This window comes from Podarcis melisellensis (genome assembly GCF_964234715.1).
Source record: "Podarcis melisellensis genome assembly, chromosome: 10".
Taxonomy (NCBI): Eukaryota; Metazoa; Chordata; class Lepidosauria; order Squamata; family Lacertidae; genus Podarcis; species Podarcis melisellensis.
In genome coordinates, this window is record NC_138542.1 from 72,428,045 (window position 1) to 72,442,225 (window position 14,181).

Below are 14,181 nucleotides of genomic sequence, written 5' to 3' on the forward strand. Positions count from 1 at the left end.
TAGACAAACAAGTGCAGTCGAAAAGGACACCTGGTGAGTAACTTCCATAGCTAGTTTTTATGGGAATGGCCACAACCGCTTAGTTTCTTTGGAAATCCCATCAGCAGGATATGAAGGAGTGTTGTTGGCTATAGTATTTGGTATTCAGATCTAGAGGCTCTCTCTAAGTGAGAAGTTTTTTGAGATATTGGGACTCATAAAAATTAAGGGGGGAATCTTCATTATTTTATATGATTCTTATTTTTGGCATTTCTAGGTGCTGCCCCCCTTAGAGCCAAACTAGACAATATCATAAAATGCATGGCTTCGTTTCACATATCTGGGGTGTGTTGTGGTAAAATAACAGCTGTGGAGAAACCTGATTGGGAGTTATTCCTTTGTCACTGTGCTGTGTTCTTAAGAACCATCCTCTCGCCCTTGAAGCCTCTATTTGCTGCAGAAGGAACATTAATCTTGCCTTCCCACCATATTCCAGAAGATGACTGAGGTTTCCCAGCTGCTCTTTAGTTTTAATTCAATATTTATTAGATCTCACAGAGTCCCTCTTGAGGGCTTAGGGTGGGTGGGCAGTCTTCTGAACATTGTGGGATAGGGTAGAAAAGGAAAGGATGAAGAACAGCCAAGCTGAAAACTTCATCAAGATAATGATGTTGGGTCCCAAGCCAGAATCTTCTCTGCACCCCAGTTCACACTACCAGTTCACACCCCAGTTCACACTACGCCAGTTCACACTACAGTTCACAGCCCCTCTCCCAACTGAGCCTCAGGGGAAGCACCAGAGATGCTCCATCAGAGTATCTTAGTGATCGAGGTGCAGCATAAGGAATCATAGTCCTCTTTTTAGAAGAATGGCAGAGATTGCACGAGAGCATCTGTTCTACTAACCAGAACTTCCTCTTCTTTGATTTTCCCTCCTCAGCTGAAGATGAGTCACATCACTTTCTTCCATCTCTCCATTTTGGGCTTCCTGGCTGCCTGCTTCTTTCTGCAAGGTACATCCCAGCTGGGCTCTTCCATCTCTGGCTGAGAAAGGCCAAGCAAACTATAGTAGTTCTCGGGAGGAATGGCATGGCTTAATGCCTAGCCAACTGGGGTTTCTGCCGTGCTTGAGTCAATGTGCATGTACAGAGGGCACAGAGAGAAGAAGAGTCCCTTTTAACTTTCCATCAGGGAAGCGGGGCATTCGTGATAAGAATAATAACAATAATATTTTTTTATTTATATCCCGCCCTCCCCAGCCCAAGCCAAGCTCAGAGTGGCTAAACAATAACAGTACTAACAATTACTAACAATAAAAGTAACACAATTTACATAAAATCACAATCAATTGATTGAAATGCATTCTAAAACCAATTCAAAATCAAATTAATGGCAACCAGAGTTCTATGAGGATCACCAAAGGAGGTGGTCAGACTGTGCCTTGGCCAAAGGCCTGGTGGAACAGCTCCATCTTGCAGGCCCTGCGGAAAGATCTCAAGTCCTACAGGGCCCTGGTCTCTTGGGACAGAGCGTTCCACCAAGTCTGGGCCACGGCCGAAAAAGCCCTGGCTCTGGTTGAGGCCAGCCTAACCTCCCTGTGGCCTGGGATCTCCAAGATGTTTTTGTTTGAAGACCGTAAGGTCCTCCATGGAACATACCTGGAGAGGCGGTCCCATAGGTCCGAGGGTCCTAGGCTGTATAAGGCTTTAAAGGTTAAAACCAGCACCTTGCCCTCCTCCAGGAGAAAATCATGCTAAGCATGATGGTTGGCAGATGGTTTGGAAGGGCTGTCCAGCACAGCCAAAGAAAGAACATAAAAAGGGCTCGCTGGTTCAGGTCAATGGTCCATCTAGTCTAGCATCCTTTTCTCATAGTGGCCGACCAAAAGCCAGCAAGCAGAAGATGAGCACAAGAGCTCTCTCCCCTCCTGTGGTTCCTACCAAGTTTGATTCGAAAGGCTGCCTCTAGCTGTGGAGACAGAGCAGAGCCATCATGGCTGGTAGATTCTCCATAAATGAGCTACATGAATATTCAAATGCAATTTTCTCGCCCGCTAGGAGTTTGGGGAGTTTGGGGGTAAGGTGGACAGAGGAAGTTTTCTGAGACTCTCACCTCTATATCTGGCTGGTGAAAATGTTGCTGGAAGACCTTTCTGATGGTAAGAGCTGTTTGACAGCGGAACAGGCTTTCATTTGAGGTTCTGAAACGGAGGCTGGATGGCCACCTGTCAGGGATTATTTAGTTGTGATTCATGCATTTCAGGGGATTGGATTAGATGACCCTTGGGTCCCATACTAAAACAACTAAAACTAAAACTAAAACTAAAACTTTTATTATTTAAACCCTGCCCATCTGGCTCGGTTTCCCCTGCCACTCTGAGCGGCTTCCAAAAGAACGTTAAAAACGCAATAAAACATCAAACATTCAAAACTTCCCTAAACAGGTTTGCCTTCAGATGTCTTCTAAACGTTGTGTAGTTCTTTATTGTAATGGTTATATGGGTTTGCTCGTGCATAAGTTGCCGCCACTCCTGGCTAGGTAGCCTGGTTAAACCTTTTCTGGCTGGACAGCCCTTCACTTTGCGGCTGTTCAGTCGCTAGCAGAATCCGTCAGTGGGCGTTTCTTGAACTTCTTCCAGCAAAGAAGTTCTTTGACGCCAAGTCTACGCCTACTTTCCCTGCGCGGAAGCCTTCTGCGCAGGTGGGTGTGGGTAGCGGAGGACCCGTTCTCTCCCCGCTGGTCTCCGGCGATGAGTCCTGGAGCCCCCTCTCCGATTCCCCCATCTGCCCCCCTTTATCCCTGGTGTTACGCTGATTTCCTTCCCCAGCCGATGAGCTCCCTCTCTCCCTGCTGGGCCCTTCTCCAGCATCTCTTGGGACCCTTGCCTCCACCTCTGGCTCCGATGTCAGTTCCCTGACATCCACCTCCCCCCCCCAGGACCCCCTCCACCCCTGGCCTGACCTTTTGACCCAACTTTGTCCCTTTCCTCGGCCGACGATGCGGGGAATCCCTGGAAGGAGCTGTCGCCATCCTCTGAGGATTCAAAACCCGCTTCACACCTGCTCCGATCTCTTCCCGCGGGGTGGGCCTCCCAGTCTGATTCCTCTTCCTCTGACGCCTCTCCTCCCTCCTCTTCGGAGGCAGGAAAACCCACAAAATCCTCTTCACCGTCTGTGGCTCCAAATTGCTCCTCCCAGAATCTCGCTAGTGGTTTAGGTTTATCTGGGAACAGGCTGTGGAACTCCTCCACAAGATACCCATCTTTGATAGCCTCTGCGGGAACCCACGTGTTTTTTGACTCGGGTTCTCCCTCCCAAGCTACCAAGTACTCCACCTGGCGCCCTCGCCACCTTGAATCGAGTATTTCTGTGGCTTGGTTGTGGTGTTCTCTCTCCTCTACCTGCAGGTGTGTGGTGATTTCACCCTCTCGCCCCGGGAATTCCCGCCCCTCCCTGTACGGTGAGAGTAGGGACCTGTGAAACACTGGGTGTATCTTCATGATGTCAGGCAACTTGAGCTTGAATGCCACGGGGTTCACTTGCTGTGTTACCTCAAAAGGTCCCAGCCGCCTTGGCCACAACGTCTTGCACCCCCCTTAAAGGGTAACCCTTGGGTTGACAACCACACCCGGTCTCCCACCCGTATGGTCTCCCCTTCCCAACGGTGCTTGTCTGCCTGCCTTTTGTAAATTTCCTTGGCCCATTCCAAGTTCATCTTAAGTTGCTGGTGCAAGGCCTCCATTTCTTCCACAAACTTCTCTGCCGCAGGTACGCTCCCCCCTTCCTCCCCCCTCCCCGGGAAGGCCCTGGGGTGACACCCATAATTGGCCATGAACGGGCTCATTCTCGTGGACACATGTTCTGCATTATTGTACGCAAATTCAGCCAGCGCTAGTTTCTCTACCCAATCGTTCTGTCTCTCGCTGACGTAGCAGCGTAGGTATAGCTGGAGTATACTGTTCGCTCTTTCTGCTTGCCCGTTGGTTTCCGGGTGTCTCGCCGTCGAGAAGCCCACCTCGACCTGCAGCAAGCTCATGAGCTACCTCCAGAACCGGGAAGTAAATTGTTTCCCACGATCTGAGATGACCCTCGAGGGATCCCCATGCAGCCTGAAGATATGATCTACAAACAACCTGGCTGTTTCCTCTGCCGTTACCGCATGCGAGCAAGCTATGAAATGGCACATTTTTGTCAGCAGATCGACTACTACCATGACTGCTGTCTTCACCCTTGACTTGGGCAAATCTGTCATAAAATCTATGGATACCACCTCCCAAGGTCTTCCCGGCGTGGGTAAGGGTTCCAGTAACCCTGCGGGGGCAGCCCTCTCCCCCTTTGCCCTATGGCAGCGGTTGCACCCCCGTACATCTTCCCTTACCCTTGGCCACCAGAACTGCCTGGTGACAAGCAACATGGTTTTGTGTTGACCAAAGTGCCCTGCTGTTGGGTTGTCGTGGAGTTGTTTGAGTACCCTTCTGCTCAAGGTCTCCCCCGGTACGTACAGCGCCCCCTTGTAGTACAGTAGCCCTTCCTTTTCCTCAAACCCTCCATGGTTTTCCCTTCCGTCCCGGAGTTCCCTGATTTTTGTTTGAGCGAATTCATCGTTTCTAGTAAGTCCGCCCAGTTCTCGTTTCCCAACCAACAGTCCCCCACACACCCATCGGTTCTCGGGGAACACGTGTCTGACTTCCGGCGGTCCCTCTCCTTCCATGTACTCCGGCTTCTGGGAGAGAGCATCTGCTCTTACGTTTTCCTCTCCTGGCACATACCGGATCTCGAAGAAAAACTTGGAGAACTCCTGTGCCCATCGAATCTGTCTCTGGTTGAGTACTCGTGCAGTCCTCCAGTATTCCAAGTTCTTGTGATCCATACACACCTGGATCTTGTGCTGCACCCCTATTAGCAGATGTCTCCATCATCGAAATGTTGCATAAATTGCAAGCAGTTCGCGGTCATACACCGTGTAGTTTTGCTCCGACTCGCTCAGCTTCCTCGAGAAAAAGGCGCACGGCCTCCAGCTCTGCTGGGCCCCTGGCTGCAACAGTACGGCTCCGATGGCCCGGTCTGACGCGTCGGTCTCCAGCCTCATTGGCTTCTGCAGATCCACGTGCAAGAGCTGCTCTTCCGAAGCGAACGCCTTATTCAGTCTTTTAAAGCATTGCTGGGCACTTTGTGTCCAGGCGAACTTCTTTTTGCTACTGAGACAATCTGTGATGGGCGCTGTCAAGTGGGCGAAGTTCTTGATGAACTTCCGGTAGATGTTGCTGAACCCTAGGAACCTCTGCACGTCCTTCCGGGTTTTGGGGGTCTTCCATTCCAGCACCGCCTGCACCTTGCTGGGGTCCATAGCTAGGCCCTTGTCTGACAACTTGTACCCCAGAAACTCAACTTCTCTGGCGTGAAATTGGCATTTTTCCAGCTTGACCCACAACTGGTGCTTCTGCAGTCTCTTTAGCACTTCCCAGACATCTCTGACATGTTGCTCCTCATTGTCCAAATAGATTAAGACGTTGTCCAAAAAGGCTACGCAGTTCTTGTACATCAGGGACCCCAACACGTGGTGCATGAAAGCTTGAAAACAGGCGGAGCCCGACTGTAATCCAAATGGCATATCTAAGTACTCAAAGGCCCCCAGGGGGGTGAACATGGTGGTTTTCCATTTGTCCCCCTCCCTCATCCTAATCAAATTGTACGCTCCCCTGAGGTCCAGCTTGGTAAAAATTTTCCGCTGCCTCACCCATGTTAAAATGTTGTCAATCCTGGGCAGGTTTGACAGGTTCTTGTCAATAAATTTCCACAACTCCTGCATTTCCCGGTCCGACATGGCATACAGCTTACCCACTGGCAGCTGAGCCCCTGATTTGGCAGTCAAAGGGCCTATGGGGGGTAGCCTATCCGCCTCCTTCTCGCTGAAGACCTCCTGCAGGTCAGCATTTTGTGGTGGCACCTCCCCTTTTGGCTCCACCGCCATCCCAGCCACCCTGGCCACGGTCATCCTTGGGTTCCCCCCCTAGACAGTGTTCCAAGAAGTGAGCTGACCCAAAGGTGACCGTCCGCTGATGCCATGCCACTACTGCATCATGTAGTGCCAGCCAGCTCATTCCTAATATTATTGGGGGTTCTGCCAGTGTGGCTACGTGAAAGGCAATGGTCTCCGTGTGCCTGGAAGCCCTCATTCTCATTGGTGGGGTCTGGTGCATCACTTCCCCTCCCAGAAGTTCCCTGCCATCTATGGTGGTCACTTGCAAGGGAAAATCCAGGGGCAGCAGGTGGAGTTGGTGCTCTAGAGCGAAGTCCTTGCTGAAGAAATTGCAGGAGCTGCCTGAATCCAGCAGCCCCTTCACCTTCACTGGGTGCCCATTCTAGCACCACTTCTATGGCTATAGCTGCCCTGGGAGGGTCTGGCTGGGGCACTTCTATTGGTTGCTGGCCTGGCTGTTGTGCCCGCTGATCGGCAGCCAAGCGTTGGCGATTCCCTGCGCCTGCCCTTTCCCCCCTCCTCCTCACAGCCAGCGCCTCCCACCATCCCTTGCCAGGCCTTTCTTTGAGGGCAGACCCTGGCAAAATGTCCTGGCCCTTGGCAAAGGAAACACTTCTTGGTGGTTTTCCAATCCTTTCCCTCCCTCTTGCGACCTTCACTGGAGTTTGAAAGTTTGTGTGTGCGCGCGCCATCTATTTCCATTGGCTCAACCGGCTGGGAAGGCTGCCTCGGCATTTCAGGAATGCGGTAGTCATGGCAATGTTCCCCTCTCCCTTTGCACTTCTCCTGAGCCCGCGTTTCCTGTCTTACTCCAATCACAAGCACAGCCTTGGTCAGCTGATCCATCGACTGTGGGCAGGGCGCGCGGGAAAGCTCGTCCTTCACAGTTGGGAACAACCCCCACCCAAGCCGGTGGATCAACATCGCAAAACGCGACCAGTAGTCTCTAACTGATAGGCTTCCCTGCTTGCACCCCATCAATTCCCGTCGAGTCACATTTTGCTCCACTTCACTGGAATACATTGCATCCATCGCCTGATATAATTTCCTAAGGTCCTTCAAGGCAGCATTTTCCGTCGCCATTAGGGGCCTGATCCATTCCCGGGCCCCATCCTGTAGATGCCTGTAGAAATGCCACCCTTTCCCCATCATGAACAAAGTCATTATGCTGCAGTTCCAAAGCGTACTCTATTTCCGTTCGGAATGCGTTATAGTCCTGGGGCTTCCTCCCAAACTTGTGTACCAGCCCCGGTACCTTCCTTGCGACGGGGGTGGGGTGTGACCTGTGCATCCTGAGTCCGTCTTTCGGCCAGCCGCGCCATCAGCAGAGCCACATGCTGTTCCAAATCTCGGTTCCTCTCCACCAGATTTTGCACTCCAGCTGCTTACTCTGTGGCGCCTGATCCTCTGCTTTGGCTCATGGTGCTGCCTGCCTGTCGCTGTGCACAAGCAACATCAGGGTCTGACGGATTGCTATAATGGTTATATGGGGTTGCTCGTGCATAAGTTGCCGCCACTCCTGGCTAGGTAGCCTGGTTAAACCTTTTCTGGATGGACAGCCCTTCACTTTGTGGCTGTTCAGTCGCTAGCAGAATGCGTCAGTGGGCGTTTCTTGAACTTCTTCCAGCAAAGAAGTTCTTTGACGCCAAGTCTACGCCTACTTTCCCTGCGCGGAAGCGTTCTGCGCAGGGTGGGTGTGGGTAGCGGAGGACCCGTTCTCTCCCCGCTGGTCTCCGGCGATGAGTCCTGGAGCCCCTTCGCCGATTCCCCCATCTGCCCCCCTTTATCCCTGGTGTTATGCTGATTTCCTTCCCCAGCCGATGAGCTCCCTCTCTCCCTGCTGGGCCCTTCTCCAGCATCGCTTGGGAGCCTTGCCTCCACCTCTGGCTCCGATGTCAGTTCCCTGACATTTATCTCCTTGACATCTGATGGGAGGGCATTCCACAGGGAGGGAACCACCAGTCAGGGAACCAGGCAGAGGGCGTTCTCGGTGGTGGCACCCGCCCTGGGGAATGCCCTCCTATCAGATGTCAAGGAGATAAACAACTACCTGACTTTTAGAAGAAATCTGAAGGCAGACCTGTTTAGGGAAGCTTTTAATATTTGGTAAATTATTGTGTTTTAATATTTTGCTGGAAGCTGCGCAGAGTGGCTGGGGAAACTCAGCCAGATGGGTGGAGCATGAATAAATTATTATTTTTATTATTGTTGTTATTGTTACTGTTGTTATTGTTCAATAAGTGTCTTTTTGCACAAATCCTTGCTTCTCAATAGCACATATATTATATCCCCCTTCCCACAGGTCCTCAGTATCCTTGAGATTCTGCTGGCCACACAGCCTTTCAGGTCTCACCCCTAGGTCCTGGGTGAGGCCCCTCTCCACTTCCTGTGAATAGTCCGGATTCTGACCCAGCCACGTCCTCCACAACCTTGACATTGTGTTCCCTCTCCTCTGACAGGCACGGAAGCACTTAGCTGCCCCCAGGACTGGATCAACTTTCAGAGGTATTGCTATTCATTAAAGAAAATTGCACGGAATTGGCATGATGCAGAGGTAAGGAGAGATTCTTGGAAGCCCTGTGTAGCAAATTCCTCCAGACACCCTGTTTCCACCCACCCTTCCTCTCCTCACTTTCAAGCAACTCACAGCAAATGAAGCATAGTCTTGGAATACAAAGTTATCCCTGCATATGTCACAAGGCAGGTTAAAATAATAATGAAAGGAAGATGCTACTGCTGCTATAAAGGTGAAAGATACTCAGAGTCGAGTGTGGATTTCATGCTCTTTATTCGGCTCATAGTAGTGAGGAATGGGAGTTCCCCCGAAATGTCTGCTTTATGTACATTATTTACACAATGGGCCCCACGGGATTGGCTAATTCTGGGATTCTCCTGTAGGGCAATCAGGTTTCAGATTCACTTCCACCTGGAGCTGGATTGGGTGGCTCCTGTGGACCAATCAGACTGCTGCATTCTGTTGTTTTTTTAAAATAATATTTATTAAAGTTCTAAAGGTTACAGAAAGAAAAACAAGAAAACATCAAATTACACAAAAACAAGACAACACATCACAATAATAAAAAAAGAAAAGAAAAAAAGAAAAAAACAGAAAAATAGAAACAATTAAAAAAAACCACAACAAACCTTCCCATAATTTATCTTTCATTTGCTTGTTTCCTTGACCTCCTCACACCTCCCTTTTTTGTATTCTAGTTCGGTTAGCTATTTCAGCAAATCCTTTCCATCTTTCCCAGTTTTTGTCCTATAATTTATCTTAATATAATGTGAGTTTACTTTCCCTTCTTTCACCAATTAACAGTCTGTTTTTTCTTAATCCTTTATAACATTTCTGCTAAAACCACATGACTTCATTCCAACATCCTTCTAACATTCCTTAATTTTACAATTTTTCTGTAAATAAACTTTAAATTTCTTCCAATCTTCTTCCACCAACTCTTCTCCCTGGTCTCGGATTTCTGCCAGTTCCATGTAGTCCATGACCTTCATCTGCCATTCATCCTGGGTGGGTAGAACTTGTGTATTCCAATACTTTGCAATAAGAATTCTTGCTGCCGTTGTAGCATACATAAAGAAAGTTCTATCCTTCTTTGGCACCAATTGGCCGACCATGCCCAGGAGAAAGGCCTCTGGTTTCTTCAAGAAAGTATATTTAAATACCTTTTTCATTTCATTATAGTTCATCTCCCAGAAAGTCTTAATCCTTGGGCATGTCCAGCAAAGGTGAAAGAATGTACCTTCAGTGTCTTTACATTTCCAACATTTATTATAGGGCAAATGGTAATTTTTTGCAAGCTTGACTGGTGTCATGTACCACCTGTAAATCATTTTCATTATATTCTCTCTTAAGGCATTACATGCCGTGAACTTCATACCTGTGGTCCATAACTGTTCCCAGTCAGCCATCATAATGTTGTGTCCAACATCTTGTGCCCATTTAATCATGACAGATTTCACCGTTTCATCCTGAGTATTCCATTTCAACAGCAAGTTATACATTCTTGACAAGTTCTTTGTTTTGGGATCTAACAGTTCTTTTTCCAATTTTGATTTTTCCACCTGGAAGCCAATTTTTTTGTCCAAATTATATGCCTCCATTATTTGATAATAATGGAGCCAGTCTCGCACTTTATTTTTTATTTTTTAAAAACTCTGCAGTTTTAATCTATCTCCCTCTTGTTCCAAAATTTCCCAATATTTCGGCCATTTGGCCTCCATATTGAGCTTTTTCTGAGCCTTCGCTTCCATTGGTGACAACCACCTTGGGGTTTTATTTTCAAGCAAGTCCTTATATCTTATCCAGATATTAAACAGTGCTTTTCTGACAATATGGTTTTTAAACGCTTTATGTGCTTTGACCTTATCATACCACAAATATGCATGCCACCCAAATACATTGTTAAAACCTTCTAGGTCCAGGACATCAGTGTTTTCAAGAAGCAGCTATTCTCTCAGCCAGCAAAAAGCGGCTGATTCATAATAAAGTTTAAAGTCTGGCAGGGCAAATCCACCTCTTTCTTTAGCATCAGTTAATATCTTAAATTTTATTTGAGGCTTCTTGCCCTGCCAGACAAATCTAGAAATATCTCTCTGCCACTTCTTGAAACAATCCATTTTATCCAAAATTTGCAATGTTTGAAACAAAACCAGCATCCTTGGCAATACATTCATTTTTATCACAGCAATTCGGCCTAGCAATGATAGCTTCAGATTTGACCATATTTCTAAGTCCTTTTTCACTTCCGTCCAACATTTTTCATAATTATCTTTAAATAAATTCACATTCCTGGCAGTCATATTAACCCCTAGGTATTTCACTTTCTTAACCAGTGTTAATCCTGTCTCCTTCTGAAACCTCTCTCTCTCAATTACTGTTAGATTTTTCTTTAAAACCTTAGTTTTCATCTTATTCAACTTAAAACCCGCTACCTGACCAAATTCTTGAATCAGTTCCAGTACTCTTTTAGTACTAGATTCTGGCTCCTGTAATGTCAATACCAAATCATTGGCAAATGCTTTCAATTTGTACTGTTTAGCTCCGACTTGTATACCTTTAACCAATTGGTCCCTTTTAATCATGTTTAAGAGAACCTCCAGGACCGATATAAAAAGCAATGGGGAGATTGGGCAACCTTGTTGTGTTCCTTTCTCTATCTTAAATTCTTCCGCATGAAATGGAAGTCCATCAACCTCACCAAGAAACTTGCACAGGTACAGACTGATATCTTCTTTCTTACTAAATGCAAGAACCTGGACATTATACCCAAGGGTCTTAGAATTAAGAACCCTCTACAATCCACGTATCCCACTGAATATGCAAGAAAACTATGCAACACTTTCTCTAAGAAGCTGCTCAAACATCTGATCAGCGTTCTCTACTCTAAACAGAAGCTAATAAAGGAGGAACTCCTTGTATTGAACAACTTTATCAGGAACCACCAAGCTTGGCAAGAGTTCCAAAAGGAAAAACAAAACATTTACCACTCTCAACTGGAGCTACTGAAAAAACAGAAAAACAAGAAACTCTCTAACCTTTCCAACCTACAGGCTACAAATCAAAACAAGATCAACAATATTGTCAATCTCTCACAGCAAGCACTCAGCCCAGCTGAGGAATCAGTCCTTTCACGTGGACTGTCATTCTGCCCTGCCAAATCCCCACACATGATCCAGTTCTGCGGGGACTTGGAAGCATTTTTCCGCCATTTACGCCTGAAGGAGTATTTTCAACACACACAACAACAAGACAAAGCAGAACAAGCAACAACTTCACAACACAACACCTCTCAACCCACTGGAGAACAACAACCACCCTCCCAACAGAACACTGACCACCAACTACCACCGAAAAAGTGTTACACAAAAAGCGACTCCACATGGACCCCTCCTGATGGACGCAATACCACACTGGACTTGTACATTGACTGCTTCCGCCACAGAATCCAAACAGATGTGACCAGAAAACACCATCGCTTACAACAAAATCTAAACCATGCTGAAAGGAGAGCCATAGATAATCTCAGAAACAACCCAGACATTATAATTAAAGAAGCGGACAAAGGTGGAGCTGTCGTCATCATGAACAAAACTGACTACATTCAGGAGGCTCACAGACAACTTTCCAATACCGCCTTTTACATAAAATTGGACTCAGACCCCACACAAGAATACAAAAAAGAACTGAACAAGATTGTTAAGGAGCTACCCCCACACATCCAAGAACAGATCCTCACTAACACACCAACAGAACCTCGACCAGGAACTTTCTATCTTCTACCTAAAATACACAAACCAGGAAATCCAGGATGCCCCATCATTTCAGGTATTGGAACTATTACAGTGGGTGTCTCCGGTTATATGGACTCTGTTCTGAAACCATATGCCATCAGTGCTCCCAGCTATGTACGTGACACCACAGATTTTCTGAGGAAAATACAATCTTTAAATAATCTTCCCAACAATACTATACTAGCTACTATGGATGTGGAATCTCTGTATACCAACATCCCACACAACAGTGGTTTACAAGCTATAAGGAACACCATTTCAGATAAAACCACAGCGGACTTTGCCACCAAACTCTGCCAATTTGTCCTTACCCACAACAACTTCAAATTCGGTGATGACCTGTTCCTTCAGATCAGCGGCACAGCAATGGGCACCCGCATGGCCCCACAGTATGCCAACATCTTCATGGCAGATTTAGAACAACGTTTCCTAAACTCCTACCCACTCAAAACTCTCTTGTACCTGCGATACATTGACGATATTTTTATCATCTGGACACATGGTCAACAGACCCTGAACACCTTCCACCAGAAATTCAATGATTTTCACCCCACAATCAACCTAACAATGAATCAATCTATGCAAGAAATACATTTTTTGGACACTACTATAAAAATACAGGATGGGCACATAGACACCACCTTATACCGTAAACCAACTGACCGACAAACATATCTACATGCCTCTAGCTACCATCCCAAACATACCAAACAGTCCATCGTATATAGCCAGGCACTACGTTACAGCCGCATCTGTTCCAATTCTACAGACAGAGACTCTCACCTAAGAGATCTACAGCAAACCTTTTTAGAACTAAAATACCCAGCAGATGAAGTTAGACAACAGATCAACAGAGCCAGACTGATACCCAGAGAGAACCTGCTGCAAGACAGACCCAAAAAAGAAAATAACAGAACACCTCTAGTCATCACATACAGCTCCCAAGTTAAAACAGTACAACGCATCATCAGAGATCTACAACCTCTCCTGGACAATGACAGTTCTCTTTCTCAAGCTCTGGGAGGAAGACCTTTCATTGCCTACAGACAGCCACCCAATCTTAAACAACTCCTAACCCACAATAATACTACAACCAGACCTAACACGGACACTGGCACCAGAGCCTGCAATAAACCCAGATGCCAACTTTGCTGCCACATACACCCGGACAACACCATTACTGGCCCCAACAACATCACACATACCATCTCGGGACTATTTAATTGCTTGTCGTCTAACATTGTGTATGCCATCAAATGCCAACAGTGTCCTTCAGCTCTCTATATTGGACAAACAGGCCAGACCTTACGCCAAAGAATAAATGGACATAAATCTGACATCAGGAATCACAAGACAGAGAAACCAGTAGGAGAACACTTCAGTCTCCCAGGACATTCTATACAAGATCTCAAAGTAGCTGTCTTACTACAAAGGAATTTCAGAAATAGACTGGAAAGAGAAGCTGCTGAATTGCAACTTAACACCAAACTTAAAACCATGGAGAAACCTGGTCTGAACAAAGACATTGGATTCTTATCTCATTATACATGACAAAGCCACTTTTCACCTTCTCACCCATTGCTTTTTCCTGTAATACCTATTGCAGTCGTTAAGAGTCGTCAACAGGCTCATCACAGCTATCTGCCCATCACCCATTCCCACCACCCTTCTGAGTAATACCCCTCCCCACCTTCTCACTATATAGAAGGGTCTGGAAACTTCTGTTTCAGTGTATCTGAAGAAGTGTGCATGCACACGAAAGCTCATACCAAGAACTGACTTAGTTGGTCTTTAAGGTGCTACTGGAAGGATTTTTTTTGTTTTGACTATGGCAGACCAACACGGCTACCTATCTGTAACTTAAATTCTTCCGTCACTACATTATTCACAATTAATTTAGCCTTTTGTTCTGAGTAA